The sequence below is a fragment of the Simochromis diagramma genome, unplaced genomic scaffold (assembly GCF_900408965.1).
Source record: "Simochromis diagramma unplaced genomic scaffold, fSimDia1.1 OVJJ01000435.1, whole genome shotgun sequence".
In the NCBI taxonomy this organism is placed as follows: Eukaryota; Metazoa; Chordata; class Actinopteri; order Cichliformes; family Cichlidae; genus Simochromis; species Simochromis diagramma.
In genome coordinates, this window is record NW_024386864.1 from 35104 (window position 1) to 44909 (window position 9806).

The following is a 9806-nucleotide window of genomic DNA, read 5'->3' on the forward strand; positions in this document are numbered from 1 at the left end:
ATTATACAGAAAGCTCCCGTTTGCAAAAAACCGAAGTGCAATACAAATAATATGTACAGAACTGAGAGGATGTCCGCAATGTGTCACATGAGCAATATTAGGCCTGAGGATGTTATTCAAATAAATTATAGATTGTGCTGAAAAACGGTAACGTTCACACAGAAAATCATCAGGAAATGATAAAATGTCCAAACGCGCTCTAATCACTCTCTCCCGGTGGAGAGCTCTGCGGAGAATTTGGGCTTCAACATCTACTGGCTCTTCAAGGAAGGAGCACGCCATGTCTGACACTTCCTACAGTCAGGTTTCCGACACAGAGGCGGAGAACGTCAGGGTTAGTTGAAGTAAACCTGCTAGGGGGCAGGTTAGCTTCACGGAGTGTGTCATCATAGTAACTCACTCAGAATTAATCTAAACTCGCTTTGTGAAACCGAAAACCCAGAGTTTTCGTTAACTCAGGGTATACTTACTCAGAGTTTGCACTAAACCGGCTTCCTGAAACAGGGCCCTGAACCCTGAACAAACCCACCTGTTCTCTGATTGGATTGTTAAATTTGTGATTGACATGACACTGGCCAATCAGATGAAAGGCAGAAAAATAGGGTCGTACTTGTAACTTGAAACTTGAGTGCAGAGTTTCACACGTATTGCTTGGCTAAGTCCACACACAAATTATTTTTACACCTACAAATCCTGATTTACAAGTACAAAATATTTATGACCACAATTTGAGCCCATACATCCACAGACTGATGGAGGCAGGAGAAGCTGCCTACAGACATCAGTCAGTGGATCCACAGTAACATCGACTCTGAGTTCAGCTGCTGATCATCAACTGTTTCTGTCTCGTTCCCAGACTCTGATCTCACATAAAACGAAGCAGATTTATGCTGAAACTAAGCTGCACACAGCTGATGTCAGCCAGGAAAACAGTACAGACTGCTAACGTTACCTTAACTTCGAGACGATCAACTGCGCCACAACATTCACGAAAGCGGAAGTAAAAGCGACGGAAGGAAACGCCCAGAGAGGCGTTTGAGGGACGGTCAGAGTCAGGAACCTCAGAAACGCATCAGGCTGGAGTTTAATTCAGTTTTCATCTTTAGAAACATCTGGAAATAGTTATAAAAATGCTGCGTAATAAAGAAAAATAGTGTAGATTAGTTTGAGTTGTGTTTAGCTGAGCTGTGTCTTTAATCTGAAGTTCATTTTGTGGAGGAGCAGCAAGACTTTCAGTGTTACTCTCAGAGAAAGCCTCCCAAATATCTGTTGTCTTAATAGTGGAATTATCTGGAAAATGAACCAGTTCTTATGAGCTGCTTTTCTGTATGAGCAGTCAAAGCATTTTATACAGCGTGCTTCAATCACACAAGCACTTCTTTTTCTAACAATGACACTATGATGGATGCATCGGAGAGGAAGTCGGGGTTCCACATCTTGCCCAAGGATACCATGGCGTGCAGACTGGAGCAGCCAGGGATCAAACCTCCAACCTTCCAGTTAGTAATTCTACCTGCTGAGCTACAGTCTGTACTTCCTGAACATCACACCCTCCTTTTGTTTCTTTATTTCCAGTAGCAACCAGAACCATAATGAACCCTGACTCCCACAGACACTCAGGATCCACCTGCCCAGTAAGTCACCCGCTAACTGCAACTATCAGAGCCCTGACCTTCTGCAGAGACGAGTCACACTGAACACAGCAAGTGTCCCTGCTCTCAGATACAAAACCTGCCTTTAAAAGTTCAGAGTAATGAAATCAGCAGTTCTGGTTCTAGAATCTGTAGTCTCACACACATGTGCAGAGCACTTTTGTTGTTTTGGTTCACATCGGTTGATATTCTGCTGCAAACAACTAATGAGAACATTTTCTAAAAGCTTTGAGTGTCCATCAGGATCCTGTAGAAACAGCTTCTGGCTGCAGCCACTGTGGAGCTCCACAGTAACCGGAAACACGTGACCTCCACAGTAACCGGAAACACGTAACTTCAGTTAAATCGACTTTGACAGCGAAAACTAAATTGCGTTTTTGTTACTATTGATGCTGCTGAGAAATAAAAATGGTTTTAAGTGGGGGTTTTTTTTAACGCTCTGGGTTTGTTCATAAAAATTCACCATCCCCTAAATTGTTCGTGGCCAAAAGTGACACTTGCTGTTTCGCTGATTTTTTTTTTTTTTTACAGTACATCGTGTTGTGCGTTCTGATTGCTGTAGACCATTGTCAATCAATCTAGTCCAGTGTCTCCTGTACAGGAGCGGTCCCTAATAGGCCCACGGACCGGTCCCGGTTCGTGAGTCTTTTGGTATCGTTCCGCGAGAGTTGATCCTCCGGTGTGAAATGTATGGTTGTAGTTGTGTGTCTTATTTTGAAAGAACTATTTACGCGTTACCATAGCGACCAGAGAGCATTAAAAAGCAGAGAGGAGGACGTCACTGTCATTGTTGTTGGCGCACAGCTCAAGTCACGTTTATTATTATATTTACAAAACACCACAGTTTCTTTTTTTTATTCTTTTGTTGTATTTATCCGCGACACCTTAAAGGTCGTTCCCTGAAAATATTGTCTGACATTAAAGTGGTCTGTGGTGCAAAAAGGTTGGGGACTCCTGCTGTACAGTACAGAATGCGTTTAGCTGTCGAATTTACATAAATCTTCGATCGCTAGCAGTGTAACTCTGAAGTGCTGTACTGTATGTTTGTACGTTTTCTCCCAAACAAACACAACAATGCCGACGAAACGTTTTGCACCCTCAAATGCACCTTTAGGTTTCATTCCATGATACTGGACTTATGTTTCTACGAAGGTTTGAACTCTAAGAGTGTTTAACATGATAGTGATTTATTGATTCTAACCCTAAATCTATCCAGTAATGTCTGCACATATTTTCAGTACTGATTTTAAAGTGTTTTAATCCTTCTGTCACTCAGGGAACCCAATAAGGATTCAAATACTTCAAAAGTCAACCAATGACATTGATGTGTAAGACTATTTAATAATTATTTATTGTTTATATTTCATTTATTCATTCATTCTTTGCACTGTGATTTAACCCATCTTTGTGTAAAGCAGGGGTGTCAAACTCCAGGCCTTGAGAGCCAGCGTCCTGAAGCTTTTAAATGTATCTCTGCTGCAACACACCTGAATAAAATTATTAGGTCATTAGCATGACTCTACCCTACTCAAGTAAATTTAAATAAATGTAAGTACATACCACCAGGTAGCTCCACTCGTACCCAGTGTAACGGGAAGTGAGAGGGTTAGGTTTTGGCGCTTTGAATGTTCAGTTGTGTGATGCAGCGATTAACGTTTGAGTAAAATATTGGGCTCCCTCGTGTCTTCCCTACATTCCTCCACAATGTCCGTTTTTGCAAAAATGTACTTCTAGAAGTACTTTTATTGCACGATGTTCATTCACTCATGAGCTGCTGCAACATGAATCAAATGGCTGAACTGCCACCTTGGCGTGCAGTCAAGTTCTACAGTCTGCTAATGATCTAATAATAAGTATTAATATTCCTCACTCACCTTACTAAATGTTTGTGAACACAGCCAGAAACATTTGCATCACAAACACAGACTAGTGTTTATTAGCAGAAGCTTTTGGGTGGTTGCTCTCAAACCTGTGTACAAGTTTAAGCATTAATGGTCCCTTCACTGATTTCCAGGTATCCAATGTCAGGGCTAACAGATGGATTCAGACGCAGGCAGCGTTCTGGCAAGCAAAGGGTTGACAATTTATTAACACAGAAGGGAAACCACAGTGATGTGTATATACAGTGCATGGGGCAGGGCTTCAGGGCTCCAGGGGAAGGAATCCACACTCGCTCTCCACTCGGCCCAAACTCCGCCACTCCTCTTCTTACGCACACTCGCTTCTCCACAGCCACTCTCGCTCCAATTTCCACTTATGTTGACACACACAGGGATCACAGGTCAGGGTCCGCCACCAGTTCCGGGGAGATCTAAACACAAAGAGTCCAATTAGATCAATACGCCACACAACACTGAGAGAGTTTGTCTTAGGAGAGCTGAGAGCACGAACATGGGAGGTTCAACATTCCAGTGCCGAATACTCCGTGCCGCAGCGTTAAATAGGCAAGGGGGACGCCGCCTGATCAGCAACAGGTGTAGAAATCACCGCAGATACGTGGGCCAAGGGTGAGAGCCCACAATGAGCTCCACCCAGGGAAGCAGGAGAGAAAACAAAACAAACCTGTGGCCAACATGAGCGAGCCGGAGAGGCACAGGGACCATGACAGCCAATACCAAGTGCACAAGTTCACCCCAGATGGTTCCTCTTCTCTGTAACTTGGAGGATGTGGAGTAGGCTGTATTTTAATCAAAGACATATCAATCAATCAATCAATCAATCAATCAATCAATCAATCAATCAATAACCATGTCTAAAAACAACACAGGTTGACCAAAGTGCTGTACACAGTAAAAGAAAAAGTAAAAAGTAGAAACAAATACACACAATGAACAAAACAAAAAATAATCCCAAATTCCGTTTTTTTTTCTGAAGGGGTCAAACACTTTTATGCAAGAATGACAGCGAGGTGAAAAACCTTCACCCGCAAGAAAACTCCAGCTGTGACTCATAGTACGAACACACACCTCACAGTAACACACTTTAATTGTTTAATGTGAACTTTTTGCCAAGCTAGCTAATCCTGACCAACACACCAGACACAGAAGATAAAGGAACCATGTTTTACTGTTAGAGACAGAAAGGTTAAAACATTTTGGCAGAGGGCTAAAAGGGGCTAAAATTACCCAAAAACAAATTCCATTTGACCAAAAACACTTAATTTTTAAAAAATTAAGTATATAGTTATGAATAATGAACAAATAATTAACAAACTGGGGTTTATAAATCGTGTAACACATCCTTATGGTAAGAAATTTTACCTTAATGCGTTACATGTGTTAGAAGTCAATGTATCTTTAACAATATACTCCTTATTTTATATCTCCTGATCCTTCACAGAGCTGCATGAACCTGTTGTTGATGTCAGAGAGTCAAACTCTGCTGAAGAGTGGGTTGTTTCCTGTTCAGCCACTGGTCGACCTGCTCCCACTGTAACACTCAGTGTCTCACAACAACACCTCAGCTTCTCACAGTACAACACTGTCAGTGTGTCCAACACCAACGCTACATTCACTGTCACCACTACAGCTGTGCTCTCAGGTTCACGTAAACACAGCACACAGGTGGGATGTGCAGCACGAGTGCTCTCTGCTCCTCACAGAGAGGTGATGGAGACGATTCCTGAGGTCCAGCAGACGTCAGATTATCAGTGATGGTGAGAAACTGAGATGCAATAACAATGCATTGTGGTAGTATGCATTTTCTCTTTGATCAATAATTGATGTATTCATTTTGATCAGTGTCACATTTTTCCTGCTTTTTCAAGTTTCCTCCTGGATCATTGTATTAGCTGCAGTATTGGTGATGATGGTCTTTGTCAGTGTTGCTGCTCTGCAGCTACTCTTTAAAGAAAAAGACCAGATAACTTTCATTTTTCATTTCTTGTCATTTTTTTCTACACCAAAATCTATCCAATAATATCTGCATAACATTTTCTACTTGTGATTTAGTTATTAATTCTTTGCTTCATGATTCAATCGGTCTTTGTCTAGTATTAAATTTTATGTTTCCCATTTAATCCCACTGGCTTTAAAGTGTTTCACCAGATTTTTACGAAGTATTTCCAGTCTTTTGTTGTCTCTGTCCCAAATGTTCTGAAATGTGTTGCATGTATTAAAAGAAGTTGGACTACAAAAAATGTACTATGTACTTATAAACTTACATTTATGAAAGCTGAACAAACATTGATGTACTTGACTTTTGTAACAGTGAAAAGGCGATCTGTTTTTATTGATAAATATATATGTTTGCATTACTGTTATTTAGATTGCCATGTTAGAACGTAGCAAACAACATTGTTTGTTCCTCTATGGTTTCTTTATTTTTACAAATCTAAATGTTTTTTGTCAAAAGATTAATAATTTCATATTGAGGTCAGATGGTCAGCAGTTTTGATGTTTTTGCAGAGATTTTATTTTTTGCAAAATAGCACAAGTAAACATTAAAAGTAGTTCCTAAATCAAGGCATTTATTATTAAGGCGGCCATTATTATGGCCCTGTGTGGAAAAAGTGATTGCCCCCTAAACCTAATAACTGGTTGGGCCACCCTGAGTAGAAACATCTGCAATAAAGCGTTTGGGATAACTGGCAATGAGTCCTTTACGAGGTGGTGGAAGAATTTCTGCCCACTCATCTTTGCAAAATTGTTGTAATTCAGCCACACTGGAGGGTTTTTGAGTATGAACCACCTTTCCAAGGTCACAGCACCTCAATCAGATTCACGTATGAACTTTGGCTAAGCCATTCCAAAGTCTTTATTTTGTTTTACTTAAGCTGCTTAGAGGTGGACTTGTTGGTGTGCTTTGGATCAAGTGCACTTCAGCTTGTGGTCGTGAACAGATGGCCAGACATTCTCCTTCAGGATCCCAGAAACTGGATTCTGTTCATCTTGACGTTGCATCTCCAGACTGAGAGATCTCAATTACTTTGTTTCTTATTTGCTTCTGAATTTCCTTGGATTGCGCCATGATGTGTAGTTTTTGAGGATCTTTTGGTCTACTCTACTTTGTCAGACAGGTCCTGTTTAAGTGATTGATTCAGCACAGGTTTGGCAGTAATCGGGCCTGGCTATGACTATGGAAAAATTGTATATTTTCTATTGATAAATGCAAATATTTTATGTCTGTTATGTGCATTGCCGTGTGGAGAATATAAGGAAAAAAATTGTGTGGTTTACATTGTTTCTTCCTCTTAGATTTCTTGATTTTTTTTTAAAATTGCAATAACTTTATGTTAATTTCAGTGCACTTTCACATTTCTTTAAATTCAAACTACAGTCCTGTGAATAACTAGAAACACTTCTAGCAGCACAAATGTGAGGTAATTGTTTTCTGCTTGACTTTATCAGTCTCTCATATTGTTGTGGAGGAATGTTGGCCCACTCTTCATTACAACGTTGCTTCAGTTCTTTGAGCTTTGTGGGCATTTATTTAAGCACAGCTCTCTGAATGTCCCAGGTTGAGGTCTGCACTTTGACTGGACTTGCTTTTCAGCTATTCTGCTGTAGATTTGCTGCTGTGTTTGGGATCATTGTTCGACTGCAAGACCTAAACTTTACCTATTAAACAGTTAACTCTGTATTTTACACTTTATGTGAATATTGTTGCAGATTTCAATTATTAATGTTTTTATAACTTTGTTCTTTCTTATATTTAATATTATACAATATTTATACTTCATGTCTCTGTCTTCTTTTGAACACTCCAGCACAGCATCACTATAACTTTGTCCTCACTGACAATAAAGCTGTTTTATATATTTCATTGCAAATGTTTCAAGCAATTTGTAGCTGTATCTTAAGATATTTTGTTAATAATATAGTATTTTATATTGTTTTTTTCCCCATATTTGAGAAATATTTAACATGTAAAAGTCTGTTTATGTACAATTTGGTGATATTAGCCCTGATTATTGGAGGAACTTGTACATGAAGCAGATTTCTGAGACTTCAGATTTGAAGGTTGTTGTCATATAATCTAAATGATGGCAGATTAACGTTCCCTACCTCTGTCCTACAACCACAGGACTCCTTTGCATTCGACTGATAGAAATTTCAAGCTCAGTGTTAATGAAGATTTCAAAGGCCTTAGTGCAGGGGTAGGGAACGTCTAAAACCTGCAGGGACACCGGCCCTCGAGGCCTGGAGTTCCCTACCGCTGCCTTAGTGTGAAAGGAATGAAGCTGTAGCGCCTCCCAGTGGTTGAAAAGAGGTACACAAGAGGTTTTTGCAACCTGCTGTTTAATGAAGGTAATCAGCTGGGACAAAGGTACATTATGAGAATAATATCTCTGACAAACCTCTACCTCAATTAAAAGATGCATTTTGATTTACATGAATGCATTTCATCTTCTCTGCAAAGGCTACACAACCTTCTTTGCCATTTGAGTGTGTCCAGTCCAGCTGAAACCAGCTCATTACTGATGGCATGAAAACGATCTGTGAGGTAACATTTTTACTGTCATTCATTCCTGTTGAAAACTTGTCACGTGTTTGCTTAGGTTCTTCTCAATAATCCTCCCGTATCCTGTGTAAAAACTACCCGAGCTTAAAGTATACAGACTGCCGGGAGGGGCGAGACGGGAACTTTCATTGCATATATATATATATATTAAAATACAGATAGCAGCAGCCACGAAAACATAGGCAAGAGAGAGCATAGCAGTGTCGTAGATGTAGCCAAATAAGACAGATAAATTAAGATGGAAAATCCCCAAAACAAAACCCAATCTTTAGTGTGGGAGCATTTCCATGTCATTCCCAAAGGTGTAATTATTTTCAGCGACTGCAAACTGAACACAAACTTTTCATAACTGAGTTTGTTTCTTCAGTTGTATTTTGGTAATGCTGTTGTACAGCAGGGAAGCAAACACAAGTGCTAACGCTAACAACATCCAATCAGGATTTATTGGTTAGATCAAAGCTAACATCTGCATTACATGTGAGCACTACACATGTTATTTAACATATATAACGTATAAGATTTTTACATCTTTCTCTTTCCCTCGAGAAGAACTGCTAAAACTGTAGAAATAACATTACAGAAAAGCAGGACATGCTCAAGCAAAACATTATAGAAAGTCTGTCACGGTTCTGGCTCAGTTTGACCCAGTATTTTGAGTTGTCATGTTTTTGCAGGTTTAGTTTAGTTCCATGTGTCATTTTCTGTCTCTCTCTATGTCGAGTCTGCGTCTTAGTGTGATGGTTTCTTGTTCCTGTTTTATTGTGAAGGTCTGCGTCTCATGTGAGTGTGTTCAGTTTGACCTCTGTCTCGTCTTGGTGATTATTCCCAGCTGTGTCCACCACCTGTGTGTAATTCCCCTGTGTTTCTCTGTGTATTTAAGTCGTGTCCTCTGTCATTGTAGTTGCTGGTCCGTCTGTGTGTCCACCATGTCTCACCCGTGTGTTCTCCCTGCTGTCCATCTCCTCTGCTCGTTCTTGTCCAGGTTTGTGCTCTGTAGTTTAGTTGTTTCCAGTCTAGTTTACTTCGTGCTCCATTTGCTGTTTGTCCATATTTATTTTTGTGTTCAATAAACCACCTTCACTTCTCCACTACTGCCTGCGATTGGATCCTCATTTATTATTTTCACACGGCTCTCCTCACCCGCCGTGACAGTACGGACCAGCCAGATATGGATCCAGCGGCAGTCACCCCACCTAGGGAGCTTCAGGAGGCCGTTATCGACTCTGCTTCTAAATTGATTTACCAGCTGTTAGAGCATGAGGGAGAAGCGTCTCTTTACACTGTGGAAGCCAACCTACAACACCTTATTTCCAGTTACCCCTGGTTATTGGACTCACTGCATCCGCTCGTACAGAATTTTGTTCTTCACGAGCTTCACCTACACCCCCCCGCCGCTACCGCTCGCCTGCTCATGCAGTGATATCATCAGTGACAAGTCAGGTGATAGAGGCTAATGCAAAATGGTGTTTCAGTGAGGCAGAATTTATTATGACAATACATTTTTTTTAAATACTCAGTATGAATTAAACAGGTTAAAGGTCAATGCTCTGTTGTAATATAAAGACAAAATGATTGACAGCAGCCCAGCAATATCAGTAAAATGCAAATTAGCCACATGGTGCAATGTAAGGAGCTCTGTGATTGGTTAGGAAAGGACAGACTGGCCACCTCGATTTTTCTTCACTGCACATT

General features: G+C 40.4%; 1 long non-coding RNA gene across 2 annotated transcripts; it reads left to right on the forward strand.

The window, feature by feature from the left end:
* The first annotated feature begins 1314 nt into the window (after positions 1–1314).
* On the forward strand, positions 1315–5283 carry LOC120733287. 2 transcript variants are annotated; one of them, XR_005695777.1, is made up of 3 exons: positions 1315–1499; positions 1576–1634; positions 4992–5283. It is a non-coding gene; the product is annotated as an uncharacterized LOC120733287 (long non-coding RNA). The 2 variants fall into 2 exon arrangements; XR_005695776.1 differs by lacking the exons at positions 1315–1499; positions 1576–1634 and adding an exon at positions 2661–2980.
* The last annotated feature ends 4523 nt before the right edge of the window (positions 5284–9806 follow it).